Source organism: Hesperophylax consimilis, chromosome 9, assembly GCF_061612785.1.
Source record: "Hesperophylax consimilis isolate HC1 chromosome 9, BYU_Hcon_1.0, whole genome shotgun sequence".
Classification (NCBI taxonomy): domain Eukaryota; kingdom Metazoa; phylum Arthropoda; class Insecta; order Trichoptera; family Limnephilidae; genus Hesperophylax; species Hesperophylax consimilis.
In genome coordinates, this window is record NC_142844.1 from 21,467,297 (window position 1) to 21,483,157 (window position 15,861).

Below are 15,861 nucleotides of genomic sequence, written 5' to 3' on the forward strand. Positions count from 1 at the left end.
CTATTAGTTGAACGATAAAGAAACCAGTAAAGTGTGAAGATAAGAAACTTTGTGCCGGTAATGTTTATGAAAATATTTGGAAAAACTTTCAGTGAAGGCACGACTCAGTCAATTAAAATTACAAGTTACAACAAACATTCGCGTGGTTATTGGATTCTGAACCATAAAGCATACATAAAATGTCTTTTAAACCACAGTAACTCTCAAACGGTCTGTTCTTGCGACATTTAATTTGCACAGCTATTTTTTGCTAGGAATTCCTTGTCATTTATTGTTCAATAACGAAAATGGATGTTGAAGCTCGGGCGAAACCGAATAGTATCTAATATGTTTTTAGTGTTAACTTTAGGTAATGTTTTGGTGTTATTATCTAATATGTTTTTAGTGTTAACTTTAGGTAATGTTTTGGTGTTATTATCTAATATGTTTTTAGTGTTTAATCTTAATGCACTAAACATAATATTCAGAATATCATATATTATTCACCGGCTTATACAATACTAGTCCACGTGTACCCGGCGTTGTTCGGGGTTGTGAATGATTTGGAGTAAAGTTTTGAGGTTGTGATTTTTAGGATGAACATAGAATTTTGTCTACTTTCTAAAAATAGAAAATGAATGCATTATATATATATAAACCCTTCGGAGAAATTCTCTAAATTGTAGTGGAAACCCTATCAAAATCCGTTGCGTATGTTAGAAGAACTAAGCGCACAAACACGAATAGCTACTTTATTTTATACCATTTAGAGATGTTTCACTTTACACCGGCACTTAAATTGGTATAAACGCAATAGAGTTTTTTCAAGCGCTGTATCAATTGAATTACCAAAGTGTCATGCCCATAGAATTAAAAATAACACAAGAAATGCCTTTTGCCAAATATTTACCCAATTGAGGCTTAAATTTACATTACAAAACTGTGTTTACTAAATTCAAATGTAACGGAGATCTACGATGTTAGGTTAAATGGAACATTTGTTTCCTTTCAAATTTGTATTGAAGGCACTTCTATTTTATTCTTTACTCTGAGGTCTTGCCAGTAGGAAGAGCGAGAAAAATACCAAAATAAGATTCTTCACAGGTGTTGTCATAGTCAATATCAGAAGTCACCTCTCGCCGGTTACTTGAGGATATAGGCAGGTAGGTAGGTACCTACTCCTATTAGCATACAATTATGCAAACTGCTCGGTGTAGTATTTTTATGTTGATTGTGGCTGGCGTTTTAACAACCTCAAACACGAATGTTGGTGTTTTTTGGCACAGGTATTCTGTAGGGGGAACCGGCGCGCCGCGTTTAGGTATTTACAACATTTTATAAGCTGGCCAAGGTTGTAATAAATACGCTTTTGCCGGTAAGCCTGCTTGCAAGCGGTTTAAAGATTTAAAACCACATCTTTCAAACGTAACATGTGGAATCTAACCAGCGTGATACTGAGAGAATCTTCCACACGGGAAATAGTTGCAAACGTACCGACTTTAATTATAATCAACACATTACAAGGTTTGAAACCCGCAATCTTTGGGTACCGCTCTACCACGGATGCTTCTTGGATCTGGACCCAAAGATTATAGATTTGAAACCTGACGTGGAATATAATTAAAGGAATAATATATAAGTTAGCATATTTCTACATTGGAAGATTCTCTCAATATCATGCTGGTGAGCTTCCACATTTTTAACTCGAAAGGAGGAGAATGGAGGATTGAATTCGATTTTTTTTATCTTGAAGCCGCACAAGATTCCCAACTGCTCCCAACCGTCTGGAGCTAGTAAGACTTTGGCATCCACAAGTAATGGGGAGGAGAAGGAGATGGGGAAGAGGAATAGGAACGTGGGGAAGTACTTGGATATTCATATCTGGTCACCAAACACGACCAAGTCATTTCTGGTGATGGTGGTCTTAAACCATGGCAAGTATCTTCCATTCTGGAACGTGCCGCAAATATACTATATATTATGTTTGGCAACTAGATCGGTTTCTACCATAACTTCTCCACCCCTCTTTCATTACCTTCAGCCTTACGACATTCCCCAAATAGAGATGCTATTTTACCTGATACGGGCAGTTGGAACACCCTTGTCCAGTACAGTAATAGCGTCTAACTATATGCTCCCTTCGTGGTAATTTTTGAAATAATAAGTCAATCCTTCAATTTTATCTGCAAGAGTAGTTGAGTGCAAATACATTAAAAATAGTGATTCGACGATTCACTATTTCTTGATTGAACCAGAGCAAAGTAAAATTCCTCTGAAAATACAAACTTTTTTTCAAAATAACTTAAATTTAAATATTAAAAAAACACCTTAACACTACCATATTACAGTTTCAAAAAGGAGACACTTAAAATAATAATTTATTTTAAAATTTAAAACATCTTACCAAACTCATTTTCTCAACTAATTTTCAGAAGGAAGCACATACTGAATAAACGTCTTTTTTCTGGTTCAATATTAATTTTTTGGTATTTAAAAATATATATATTATTCACTATAAATAGCTTTTGTCTATGATTTGAAATAATAATGTAATAAAATACGTCCAGATCCCAATAATGTACGTAGATTGTTATTAAGAAACCATTGAAAAACTGCTATCGAGCTGTTTAATGGGACTTCATAGTAACTAGGTAACATTAATAAATAAACAAATTTTAAAAAGTTGATTTCACGATAACATAAAAAGAAAAAGTAAAAACTGTCATATATATATTATTTGGAATAGATATATGTGGGTGGACGGGGGACTGCGATGGAAGTGCTGGCTGTGGGAAAATAGATGTCGCAATGCATACCGCCATACCTGTGCGAATTGAATACATTATGTGAGAGGATCGCGGTTAGATTTCCAGGTAGACCTTAGATGGAATATAAATGACGCGTGCATTCGCGTCCAAGGACCAACAACATATATACACCGGCGCTGCGCCGTACGCTGGTGATAATATTAGTATATTGTATTGTAGAGTATATTGTATGTGCGACGGAGCATTCGTGATGTCATTTCTCTTTGCACAAACACAAACACAGTGAATATTGTTTGTATTGTAATTTCGAAATGATTCCAACAAACAATGACGTCAGATCTAGTGGCGCTTGTTGATTTTTTGTACGAAAGAACTAAGTTTAAAAAATGTTGATACATGTTATTATGTTGGTAAAAAACAGATTAAAAGAAAGATTTCTTTTTCTTTCAAAAAAGATTTTTTGTTGTTGTAAGTTTCAGTATCTGAAGCTGCGACACAAATTTCTGAAATTAAGCATAATGCAAAAAAAATTACACATTTCACACTCCTTGACTCATTTCTATTCATACACCGTATTCTGGCCCGACTCAAGTATCTGGTTCACTTGATCGTGTCATGTCTTCCTTGGGCGTCCCCGACTTCTTCCACCATTAAAATTTTCGTCATATATTCTACTTCAACTCCTTTTTTTCTTTCACTCATTGTCATTCTACGTGCCCAAACCATCTGAGCGTCCCTTTCTTAATGTTACTCATTACGCTCATTAATCTTTAGATTTATCCACGGTTTTACCACACATACGCCTCAGGGATCTCATTTCTACAGCATTCAATCATATAAGTAATCACAATTTACAAAAAAAAACAATACGTGATAGATTATGCTATTCTTGTCTTCTTTTATGCAATTACCTTCACAAATGCCTACGTAGTTATGTAATTATTTTTCGTTAGCTAAAATAAGGATTACCAACAATAAAACATCGAATAAAAGGCGCTTTCTCCAAAATAGTAATGTTTTCGTCTGAGAAAGTCTCGTCTTTTTTTTTACAGTCAAGCCACAGGAACAAAAAATCACCAAACGCCACTGGTCAAACTTCTCGCAAACAAAAATGTTTGCACACAAAATTGTCGGTTCTATAAAAATAGCTTTATTACCATGTTTATGAATTATGTAAATGAATTCATCCCAAAAGCGCGATATACGAAATGATCTTTAATGTATCAATATTCGTGTTTATAATGCTTTCGCAATATTACTCTTAAACTCGCGTGCTTACTTGAAGATATTGTATTTATTTCAATGACATTAACTCAATGTCAATGTTTTGCGGTATCTGTCTAGTATCTTCTTGTAAGAATTCAGTTAGACGTTAAATAGATTCAAAGTACTTATACAATTAAATTTATTTTCATACTTACTTGAGTGCAATTTCTATCATAAGTTTTTACTGTATTTTTTAATGTGTAGATGATCTTTGATTGAACTCATATGTAGGAATCAAGTGGCTCTGCCAAGGTAAACATTGATTATTCAATTTATTTAGTGTGATAAAAAGTCACAGGTAAATACTGTGTTAGACACCAACATTCTTGAAGGTCACTAGGAAAAATAAATGTCAAAGTTATACTTCAAATACCAACTAATAACTTTTCTATTTCGTAGGTGGCATTTACCGCATGAGAACGGGCCGCTTTTACGACAAGCTATTATGCTCACCAGCTGTGGCTTGACCTAATTGAGTTTGAGCTGTTTCGTAACACGGGTCACTGCAAGACGTAGAATAAATAATAAATAGAAGAAGTGCCTTTTGGGCGTGTTTCGTGTTCCAAATATAAGCTCAATTTTTATCTATGTTTCCAAACAAATCTGTGTTTAATCGTGTTTAAGAAATTCAAATAGGATGGGGATATACAATTTTAAGCAAGTGTAAGAGAGACAGACCACATGCTAGACGGTCTGGAAACAAATTTACAAGGAAGGCACTTCTAGTTTTCTTCTTTATTCTATGCTTTAGGACTTCTCTTTTCCTTCATAATTGAATTCTTTTAGAGGCCTAGACCAAATGATGTTTTACTCCTGTTGATCTATCTATCTACATATATAAATGAACATGTTTGTTTGTTTGTTTGAAATCTTATACCACTGAAAGTTCTGCACCGACTGCTTTGAAATTTTGACAAAACTTTGCATTCGAATACGTGTGTATTTCCATATACTTAAATTATATTGAAGTCACCTGTGATTTGTAAAACCATGATTTTTTTAAAACAGCGCCATCTATTGGACAAACATTTTTTTTAAACAGCGCCATCTGTTGGAGGTAAAAGTAAAACGCGTTATTGTTTATCTATCTGCACAGACAGACAGAACCACAGAAACGCGTGGCAGGGCTCTAGTAGTTAATATTTTCAAATAATTGAAAATTTAAAAAAAGAATGCCGCACCTATAGGTAAAATAAAAGCCCTAAACGTAAAAAATTTACTCATCAAAATTTTAATTGAATATGTTTTTTGGGGTCATGTATTATTTGGCGGAAGTATTTTATTCGAGAGAATCACAGATAAGAGCAAGCGATCAATTAAATCATTAACGTCGTTCAGAAATTTGCGAAGATCGCAAAGTGAGTAATAATAACCATATTATTCTCAAAGCATTACGCGAACAATAATATACGGCAGCACATTCATTACGATAAAAATAAAGTGTTGATATTACCGAGAAAACTCCACTCAATTGCATCATTTCTATTTTTAGAGAAGGTTGTTTTGCCTCTCCTAGTAAAATCGCATAAATTTAGTGGTTTCGCTAAGAAGTCATCCTTTATACTATTTTTTTTTGATTTACCGGCTTTTATTTATTATAAACGTAATAATTACACCAAATGAATTACATAATTTCATCTATTTTTTTTAATAAACTCATGGAGTGAAAACTTATTAAAGCCCGCAGATTTGATATATGCGTTTTAACCGGTGCACCGGTGCACGTACGTGAAACTCGAAGGACACGAGCGGAACACTCGTTCCCAGTTGATGCTGTCTTCATGAGAACGGGTCGTTTCTTCGACTCGTTTTAGTGTAAGTCGGCTCCTATGTGGAACGAGCTATAGGCATCTGTTTATCCTCCAGATAATCCGGACCTCTTCGAGACCCGCATTAATAAATCCCTTCCTACAGCCCCTAGCTTAACCCGCCTCACAACGCTGCCCAACCGGGTGACGACATACTTCCCCTGTCTGAATTCTGTACAGACAGTTGCGCTCTTGTGAGGTGTCACATAAAAATAGATTGTACCATAACCGAGTGATTTAGTCGTACAAATGGAACTACCGGTAAAACAGTCACAGCTCTTCCACAACGCTACAGTAAGACCACTAACAATTGCAATACGCCCTTAATTCATAGTAAATACAAAACAATTTGACTTTAAGACTTTTTATTTTTATTTTTTTTATTCATAATAGTTATTATATAAGTTATCTATAGTTACTAATTTCATATGTTTACACTAGATTTCATATTTCATACAAAGTAATTACACTCAATTGGTCACCATGAAACATGCAGCCGCCTAGTATGGTGATTCATTATATCTACTTTATGTAAATTTCAAAATAATGTAACATGTATTAAATAAATAAATAAATAAATAATAAGTTTTTATACATTGTTTTTATACATTGTTTTTATACATTGTTTTTATACATTGTTTTTTACATGTTTTTCGACTACCACACTGGCCTTACTTCTACAACAGACCTATTTTCATCGTCGTTGATTCTAACTACTGTTTTATCGGGGCGTATTAATTATAACTTCTTTTTTTTTTTACAAATTCTATAATAATGTTAAGCTGCTAAGCACTGAGCATATCGGTTGATTAATATGTTTTGGATACTTTGCGAAGTTGTTTACGCGTAGGAACCTAAATGATTAGAGGTTGGCAAACATAGCGGGGTTTTTTATACATGGCGCCATTACTAGCGTCTAGCCAATCTAGCAATTATGCATTTATATTCATACTTTGTAAATCAAGGAATGAATTAGGTTCATTTTTATCATAATACTCAAATAAATAATTACAAAACACATCGACTGTCGTAAACGCTTCAATCTATAAAATAAAAACTTTACAGGATGCGATAAAAACGAATTTTTACACATTCGTAAATGTATTTAAAAATCTTGATGTTGATGTTTTAAAGTGGTTATTTTTTTCAAAATTTTGGTATAAAATAATGCAAATGTCCTTATAATTATGAAAGATTTGAGAGATTAGCAATTTCATATACGGTTTTCACGAAATAACCTAAACAAAATTGTACGCAAAATACAGCAAAAAATACTTTACCATGTTGTACTTGGAAGACTATTCTTAATGAAACCACTGAATAAAAACATTCCCAAAAATGTGGCTCGAAGGGTTTTACCAAAGCAAGTCGACATGCATATATATACATGTAGTTTTCTTCGTTTATTACATTGAGGTTTATAACATTGACTGGGAAGGTACTTTTGGTTTATTGAAAAGGCTCATTTTCATTGAAACAGGGTAATCTTATTAGTGGCTTTTTTAAGACCTTTGAAGACCCAAATTAATTATTTCACTAGTTTTCTGTCCGAAAAGTGGTTCCTGAATTCCTGACTGTTTTATTATTATTTTTATCTAATGAGCAGGCAGCATTCTGCTGATGCGCTCATATCTGATTTCACAACAAGTTTGACAGTACATAATTGAGTTGTTTTAAGTTTTAAAGTCCTTTCTTATCCCCAAATGTGAATCCAATAGAGCTTTGAATTGATTTATATTTGTTGCATCGATGACATGTTGTGGGAGTTTGTTCCATGCATCCACTACTCTGTTTGCAAGAAAGTGTTTTCTATTTTGTAGTAGAATTGTTTGTAACTTCCAGAAATATGTCTCAGGTTATCAGGATTTGACTACAATATACGAATCTGGCACCATAGGCGTGATGGGAAACCTGATAAGCCAACATCATCCAATGTAACTAACTGCATATTGGTTAAATCAGAATTGAAAAACAATTCGACATAATATTACATTCTCTGTATTTTCGTGAAGCCTAGTAAATTATGTATACAATTTTTGGCCGATCGACGAGTATAATAAGTAGGTAGGTACCTACCTGAATTAATTTCTTTCCATAGAAAACCACAACACTTTCGTGTATAGAACTCTTAACCCACTCTGGCTAATTTATAGAGCGACACTGGACTAGTGGACTTACCCCATGTCTAAAAATAAACTGTGAAATAATCAACATCAATTTATTACTGTGTTCGCCAAAACAAATATGGCAATATTTTTAATGTGATAGTCATAAAATGTTTTTGCCAGTTGAATCTACAATAGGTGCATAATTGTGAATTCAATCAGATTTCTACTAAATTCCTTGTCAACAAACAACTTCGGCGGAATTGTCAAGAAAATGCTTCAATGACACGCAATGCACGCTTTAAATCCTAAATATATAAGAAAGACAAAGAAAAGTTTCATTTCCGCTTTTTTTTAATCAATATCTTTGATCGACTACGCAAAGCTTCGCATCAAACAGAAAAAAATCATTCAAACTCAGAATTATTTTTTATACACGGTGTCCGGAAACTCGCACTTGATACATCACATTTGGAGTGAAAAGTACCTACATTCTGAGGACATTATGATTTAATTTTTTTTTATTTGAGTTTTCGATTTCGACAAAATTATGTCCGAAGTTGATGAAATTTTTTGGTCAAATTAAAAAAAAATCGATCGGTAGGAGTTAATCAGCTGTGCAATATAATATTTTTAATTGCGTCGAAGTATAGACTCGGTTACAAAAGTTTTTTTAATTCTTTAGGTGCTGAACAAATAATGGAAGTACAAACCTACTTATTAGTTTGTACGGAAATAATAAACTTAAAAGTTTTTCAGGTTCTCAAAGCCCCCGCATTGCGAATTTCTATCGATTTATAACATATTTCCCTTTGGCATAAAAAAAATCACAGTGTATCTTTAGATGCAACTTAAGCATTTGTCGAGAGATTTTTGATCTATTTCAAACGAGTTGTGTTATATTATATATTTTCACCATTTTCGCTTAATTATTATCGTTTTTTTAATTTCTCCCTCTAACCTTCGTTTTTACATATTTACCTTTGAAACCATCTTTGAACGCTTGTTACGGGGCCTTATGAAATATAAAATCAAAAGTGCATTTTAATATTGTATTTACGTAAAAAAAACTTATCATATTTAATATGAAAACGATGTCATCGACTTCTTCAGTTGCTTCACATTTAGTTTAATATTTATATTCTTATTAACTCCATAGTAACGTTATAAAAGTGTTGAAAAAACTTTTATATTATCTTTTTAATACAGATAACATTCCGACCTATCCCCTGAGAAGTTTATTCCGATAAGTGCAACATGTTTTCAGCCAATATTAATTTAAAATTGTTGTTTTAATTCAATTGATTTATTACTAATATTGTTCTGCATGGTTGCACTAGTTTTAAACAAGCACATTTTTTAAATAAATTCTAAACAAGGTTAATTTTGAAAAAGTCTTATAGACGTAATGATTTAATAGGCATTAATTAATCATTGTGAAAATGTTACTAATAATTCACGAATGAAATAACTGTTTTTTTTATTGTCGCTCATGGCCAATATTTTTAATGCAAGGTGTCAAACGGAGTAAGACTTATTTGATAAACGAACATGTCTATTAATTTGTGCCTCTCATCGGCGTTGGAATAGAAAAAACTAGATGATCCCTCTATCCTCTATTACAAGACATTCTTGTTTCGCAGTTTCGCACACAATGTTGTTTCTGATATATCGTTTGAATTAATTGACTATGGATAAAGATGTTACATGTTAGTAATCGCAACTTGATTTCGGAACATTTATATTGGTGGAATGCAATAGGTAATAGCATAAAAAGCCTTGGGGGCAGCGCAGTAAAATCGATAACTTTACAATATCGTATCGATAGGCTTAACTACCGACGATTTTATACCGATTTACCGAGCACGGTCACGCTGTTGATAGTCAGACCGATATTGATAACGCAATAAATAAGAAATCGATATTCGCTGGCAACACTGGACGATCACCACGACGGAGGAATTGTACGGAGAATCACCACAGAACCAGGTCTATTGACATGCCGAAACGTCAAACGTCATACAGCCACGTAAAAATATTAATAAATTGACAATGTTGAATTGAAATACTATTCTAAACATGCATTGGCATTCCACATTTACGTTTTAACACTTAACATTGAGTTAATAATTTATCTTGTTATGTGAACAAATTTCTTTTCTACAAGCCAGAACTAATGTAGTGTTATTGGCCCGAACTCGCCGCGTATACGACTTCTTTCAATTCTAAGAGCTTCGTTAGTCCACTAATTTTGCACAACGAACGACATTATTAAAACGATGTTTAAATTTTTTAAATTTATTTATTTATTCAAAAAACAGTTTTTAACATAAAAAACATACTCTGCTCATCTCACTAGGGCATTCCTGTGTCAAGATGTGCAGCTTTACAATTACATCATTTAAAAAAATACATATATGTAAACTTAATATAATAAGCAGTTAACTGATGCTTATCTGATATTTTGGAGGTCTCGCCAAAATTTTTCTATCTCTTGTACTCGCAAATATTCGCTAACTGGCCATAGATGACAAATTTAGTCAATATGTTATTGGCATATGGCTTTATCGATTGTGCATGCTAGACTTGGACAGATCATTAGTGCAATTTATTATGAATGGCGTTGAATCCAAATCTGGGAAATTACACGATAAACTTTTGAAATGATTTGTATTTTTTGGAGTATTTGATTCTCATCAGAGGGAATGGAATATGTCATTAAAAATATAAGTAGATATTGGCTTTTTTCAAACACTTCCCGTCTCACCTCTTGGCTTCAAATTGTTCTAGAATTGCTCCGTCCAGGGCGTTTTAGGTTCATGGCCGTGTTATTGATCGTGGATTACCACTAAATCGAACAGTGAACTCTAGTGTCATACAATGTGTACAGTATTTTCTCAACTCTCAATTATTATTTATCAACGTCATTTCTGGAGCTGTGAAATTTTAATTTATTTTAACGACATTATTTTTAATTTGTTTATTTTTAAACAGTGTTATTCTGAGCAAAGCGGCCTCCGTGGTCGAGGATTAGGCTCTCGACTAGCAACCTGGAAGTTTCGGGTTCGAATCCTGGCGTGCGCAAGTAATTTTTTTTGATAATTTGTTATTTCTCAAATTGCTCATTTAAAAAATATATTGTAGTAGTTCTAGAGTGGAAAATACTCTCAGTATCGGCCTGGTATAAGACCACCATTCAGAATTGAAACTTTGCTTGAAATGGCTTTGGCCGTGTTTGGTGACCAGATCTGAATAGCCAGGTACTTCCCAACCTTCATCCTCCCCATATCCTTCCCCTCCCCACTAATTTCAGCCTCAAAAAAAATACCCTGATTCAGGATGCTATAGACTCACTGACAGTTGGGAAAAATTGCGGTTTTCAAAAAAAAAAAAAAAATTTAAACTAATGATAGTCTTGCAGTGAACATTCCAAAAATGTAATTTTTTGTACCGCTAAGACCAATCTTGCGCGTTTTATGTACATTATATATATCGGCAATAGGTCGTTGGTTAACTTTGGTCTTAACCGAATTAACCATAACGATGTCTGAGACCTCGAATGGACTCTGTCATTATTTAATACCAAGGTTCTATGCGGTGTGAACTTCTGCAATCTGCTTATCTCAGATCTTATAGAATAGTAGAACATGTCCACAGTAAGGTGAATCGAATTCTGAATAAGACAGGTATATTATTTACATTCCGTTTTGAAATACAATCCTAAAACTAGTTCGAATTTTTTTTACTGTTGACTGTTACATATTAGACTAGTAGTTTTGTGAACAGTAGACCTCGCGCCCAAAAAGCGTATGCTTATCTTATTCAATAAATAAAACCCAAAATTTCCTTTGAAATCATAAGATTTGTAAGTAGGCAGGTACCTAAACACCTATCTATTAAACCATAATATTTTATATAAAACTTTTTATTTCGAATAAGGAATGTTCATGCAAAATTTCCAAAGAATCGTCACTATCTTAATAACGGTAATTCTTTTTTCAAATTTTCCTCAGGCAGGTAAGTAGGTACCATCATATTGAAAAAATGCTGATAAGCAAGTCCAAATAAACACGACAATTTCACATTTGAAAAAAAGAATCTTTACTATACATTTTAAACTGTTACCGCTTTGATTCGGAACATACAAACAAATTTACAGACAGACGTAATGCAAAATGGTCGAGTTAAAACCGCTACGCTCAGTCAATAAAATTGTTACGAATAATAATTATTGTGAAAGTTGGGTTATTACCATTTTGCGTTAATATTGTTTTGAGAAATTTATGTGTTGTGAATAATACATATTAGGCATGAATCTAATATGTATTATTCTAGTTAATAAAAGTACCTTGAACGTGTTTAGAACAATGGTACAGTACATAACCATCGTGAACACAATTTAACACGAGACGTTATTAGTAATATTTATTATGAAATATTTGTATATGAGAACGTGCTCTTAAAGAAATTTAAAATTAAATAGCTTTATTAAAATATGATGGTATATGGTAGTTGTTTACTGGTAAGTATTCATTCATGACAACTATGAGTTCATAATGGCGAAAATGACGACAGTTTTAAAATAAATTTAGGAAAAAAAACGGATTAATGATAATTGTAAAAGTGGACAGACGACGCGTTTAAAGATCAACATCATGAGTCAATGAATGGAAACAATTTAAATGCGATAGTCAAGTAGGTTTCAAGTAGTATTTTTTTCAAATTCTTTTAATAAAATACACATTTGCATGAAATACATAAACCACACGTACTGTGGAATTAAAAATCGTTTTTTTTTGTAATAACGCTACACAGTAGGCTTCGAGGGTATTATTGGATGAGTGAGTCGTACAATATTTATAGGCATGTAAAATCATGAATATAAATTCATGATTTTATCATTAATAAAATCACTTACTATCCTAATAGGATGGAACCGAGATTTATTTCGTATATTAATTGCTGTAATTTTATATATTTTCATCCATTTGAAAAATGTGTGTGCGTGAGTGCCAACAAAAGTTGATAGAATGCATATTGTCATGGCAACGAGTCTATCTACCAAGTTTGAGCTCGATCGGATATCGGGAAGTGGGTTTATTTTCACTTTCACGATTCCTATTCATTCATTCATTTTTTTTTAATATTTACTCCACACAGGAGGCCCTGAAGAAAATAATTTCCCTCAGGGCCTATGTCATCTTTGGGGATGCTGTGTGGAGGGTCTTTTTGTGGAGAGGAAGGAGTGAACATGGGTCTTGAAGAGTCCCATGTTGTAGGAGGGAGGAAACACAGAGGCCGGCAGTTCGTTCCACAGCCGAGCTGTTGAACTCAAGAACGAATCGTAGAAGCGACCCGTTCTCATGTGACAAATGTCAACCGTGTACAAATGTTGGGCGCGCGTTAATTCATTAATTAATTAATTCATTCATTCATTCATTCATTCATTCATTCATTCATTCATTCATTCATTCATTCATTCATTCATTTATTCATTCTTTCATTCATTAATTTATTCATTCATTCATTCAAGAAAACAAAATCGAAATTCCAATACTTATTCTTTCATTCATTCATTTATTCATTCAAGAAAACAAAATCGAAATTCCAATAGATGTATTTATAAAAAAAGGTTCCTTGCGCGGTTACTTTGTGAGAAGTAATTAATGTACCCAAGTGTTAGTTTCATTCGGGTTCTATCTTAATTATTGACATTGTTTGTAAATTGCTCCTAATTAACTGATTAATATGAGTAAATAAAATTAATAATAGAAAATATCCGATAAGGTTCGTTCACACTGACAGACACTACAAGTCGTCGCTTTGTTTGATCTCGAACAACATAGAACTGGAATACACACACATACACAGCACAACAACACGGTCAAAGGATAGATAATAAATATACCACAAAACTATATTTAGCAGTTCAGTTTTTTAGGCTATCCAATCTAATTAATCTACATTATTTCTGTAGCTGGGTATTTTTGAACGTAGCAAAAATATGGGATTCTTATCATGTTTTTTCTTAGTAACATCTCTAAAGAATTGTTTTTTTGCAAAGCAAATATATGAACATTCATATAAATTATATAAGATGGACTAATTACCCAGCAAAAAATACGTAGGTATTTGTTCACAAATTGAAGCTTTCATTTTCAGAATTTTCCGTTTATTAGAGCGTTATTTTAATAGCCGGTGATCTGTTCAATCTTCATGTCTTTAGTTCTTTTCACGTTAAACCAAAAAAAAATTACGAAGTTTTTAGGAAGGTGAAAAATGTTTAAGAGCATGATTTTTTTTTCAATATCAGCCTGTAAAATTTTATTTTCAAATAACTTTTTTTGATTGGAATACACACTAGGTACGTCTTTCGCAAAAATGCGCCATGTAATGAAAAATAAGTAACAAAAACCGATGTTAAAATTCGATTCAGTTATTTTTTTATTGGCCACCTAGTCGCAGTGGAACAGAAGGAATGCGGTTTTGAGTCGATACTATTATTACCATTCGATACATCTTGTCACTAATAAATATATTTAATATTTCCATTGTTCGAATCTTTTCCACCGGTAGGAATCTATTCGATGTTTTTTTTCAATAATTCGGCGGTACGTGAAATGCGATATTATTGGACGTACATAGACAGGCAAATCCAAAACAACAAATGTGATTATTCATTTAATGCGGTTAAAATGATGCGTGCATAATTTTCACGACTTTTTGATCATAAAAATATGATATTATCTAAAGTTAAACATATTTTATCTGAAGTTAAATATATTTTATCTAAAGTTAAATATATTTTATCTGAAGTTAAATATATTTTATCTGAAGCTAAATATATTTTATCTGAAGTTAAATATATTTTCAAGGTTTTTCAATAAATCTACTTTCAATTCCGTCTCTGTCTATTTGTAGTTAGAAATCTCCCCTTTCTCGTATCTCTCTGTGTTGCCAGCTATTCATATTTATCTAATATTTTCCCAAAAAGGTTAACATTTCCTCCTAATCCACATTCAATTCAGTTTTTTCCTCTATTTTCATATTTATCATTTCTAAATAATAAAATATCTTATTTTGTTGTCGGCGAATAGTATTATCTATTTTTATTTTCCTTCAATCCACTTCCATTTCCATCTTTGATATTTTTACTCAATTCTTTTTTGATAACGAGTAAAATTGCTGAAAAAAGTCCATTGTAAATGATTGAAATGGAGGTTTTTTTTCAAGTTATCGATGCGAATCTACAAACAAAATAAAATTTTATATAAGATATTTGATTATTTTGCTATATTATATTATGGTGGCTTTAAAAAATCTATTAGAACACAGCCTTTGACCGCTTAGTGACTATACTGAGGTGTCATCACGTTTGGTTCCCACCTGAGTTCAATTCCTCGGCTGGCCTAAATCCCCCACCACGATAGAAGCAACATTTTTCGCTTACTTTGATGATAGTAGGGGATTTTAGAATATTGTCAGGTTATTCGTAACCCTGCAATGTTTGTCCTTCTTTTTTTTAAAGAAGCCTGGTGGGAAGTTACTGTGATTTTTTGCTGTTCAATCAATTTTATTTTACCACGAAGAATTTTCTGTCTTCCTTTGTTGAAGTTTTCTGTGTTACATCTTTAAATCAACTGGAAATTATGTAGATGGATCGTATTTATTTCCTTCCGTTCCTCCTTGACAGTGTACAATCTTGATATTGTATAATATTCAGATACGGACGGAAGGTTTTTGTTCCGAGACCCCTAAGGAGATTTTGAAGAAATTTATGAAATGTTGATTAACTAAAAAGATCTGATTTGAGTAATCCTATTATCTGTTGATCGTGTGCAATGCCTCGATCAAACTTAAAGCGAGTAGATTAGATAATGAAGAAAACATTAAAGTTTACAATCACTAGGTAGGTACGCATTTTACCGGTTCCGC

At 32.8% G+C, this 15,861-nt stretch overlaps 1 protein-coding gene across 10 annotated transcripts in view; it reads left to right on the forward strand.

The window, feature by feature from the left end:
- Msp300 (Muscle-specific protein 300 kDa) overlaps positions 1-15,861 on the forward strand; it is a 280,129-nt gene that overhangs the window by 122,027 nt on the left and 142,241 nt on the right. The gene's annotated exons all lie outside the window — the stretch shown is intronic.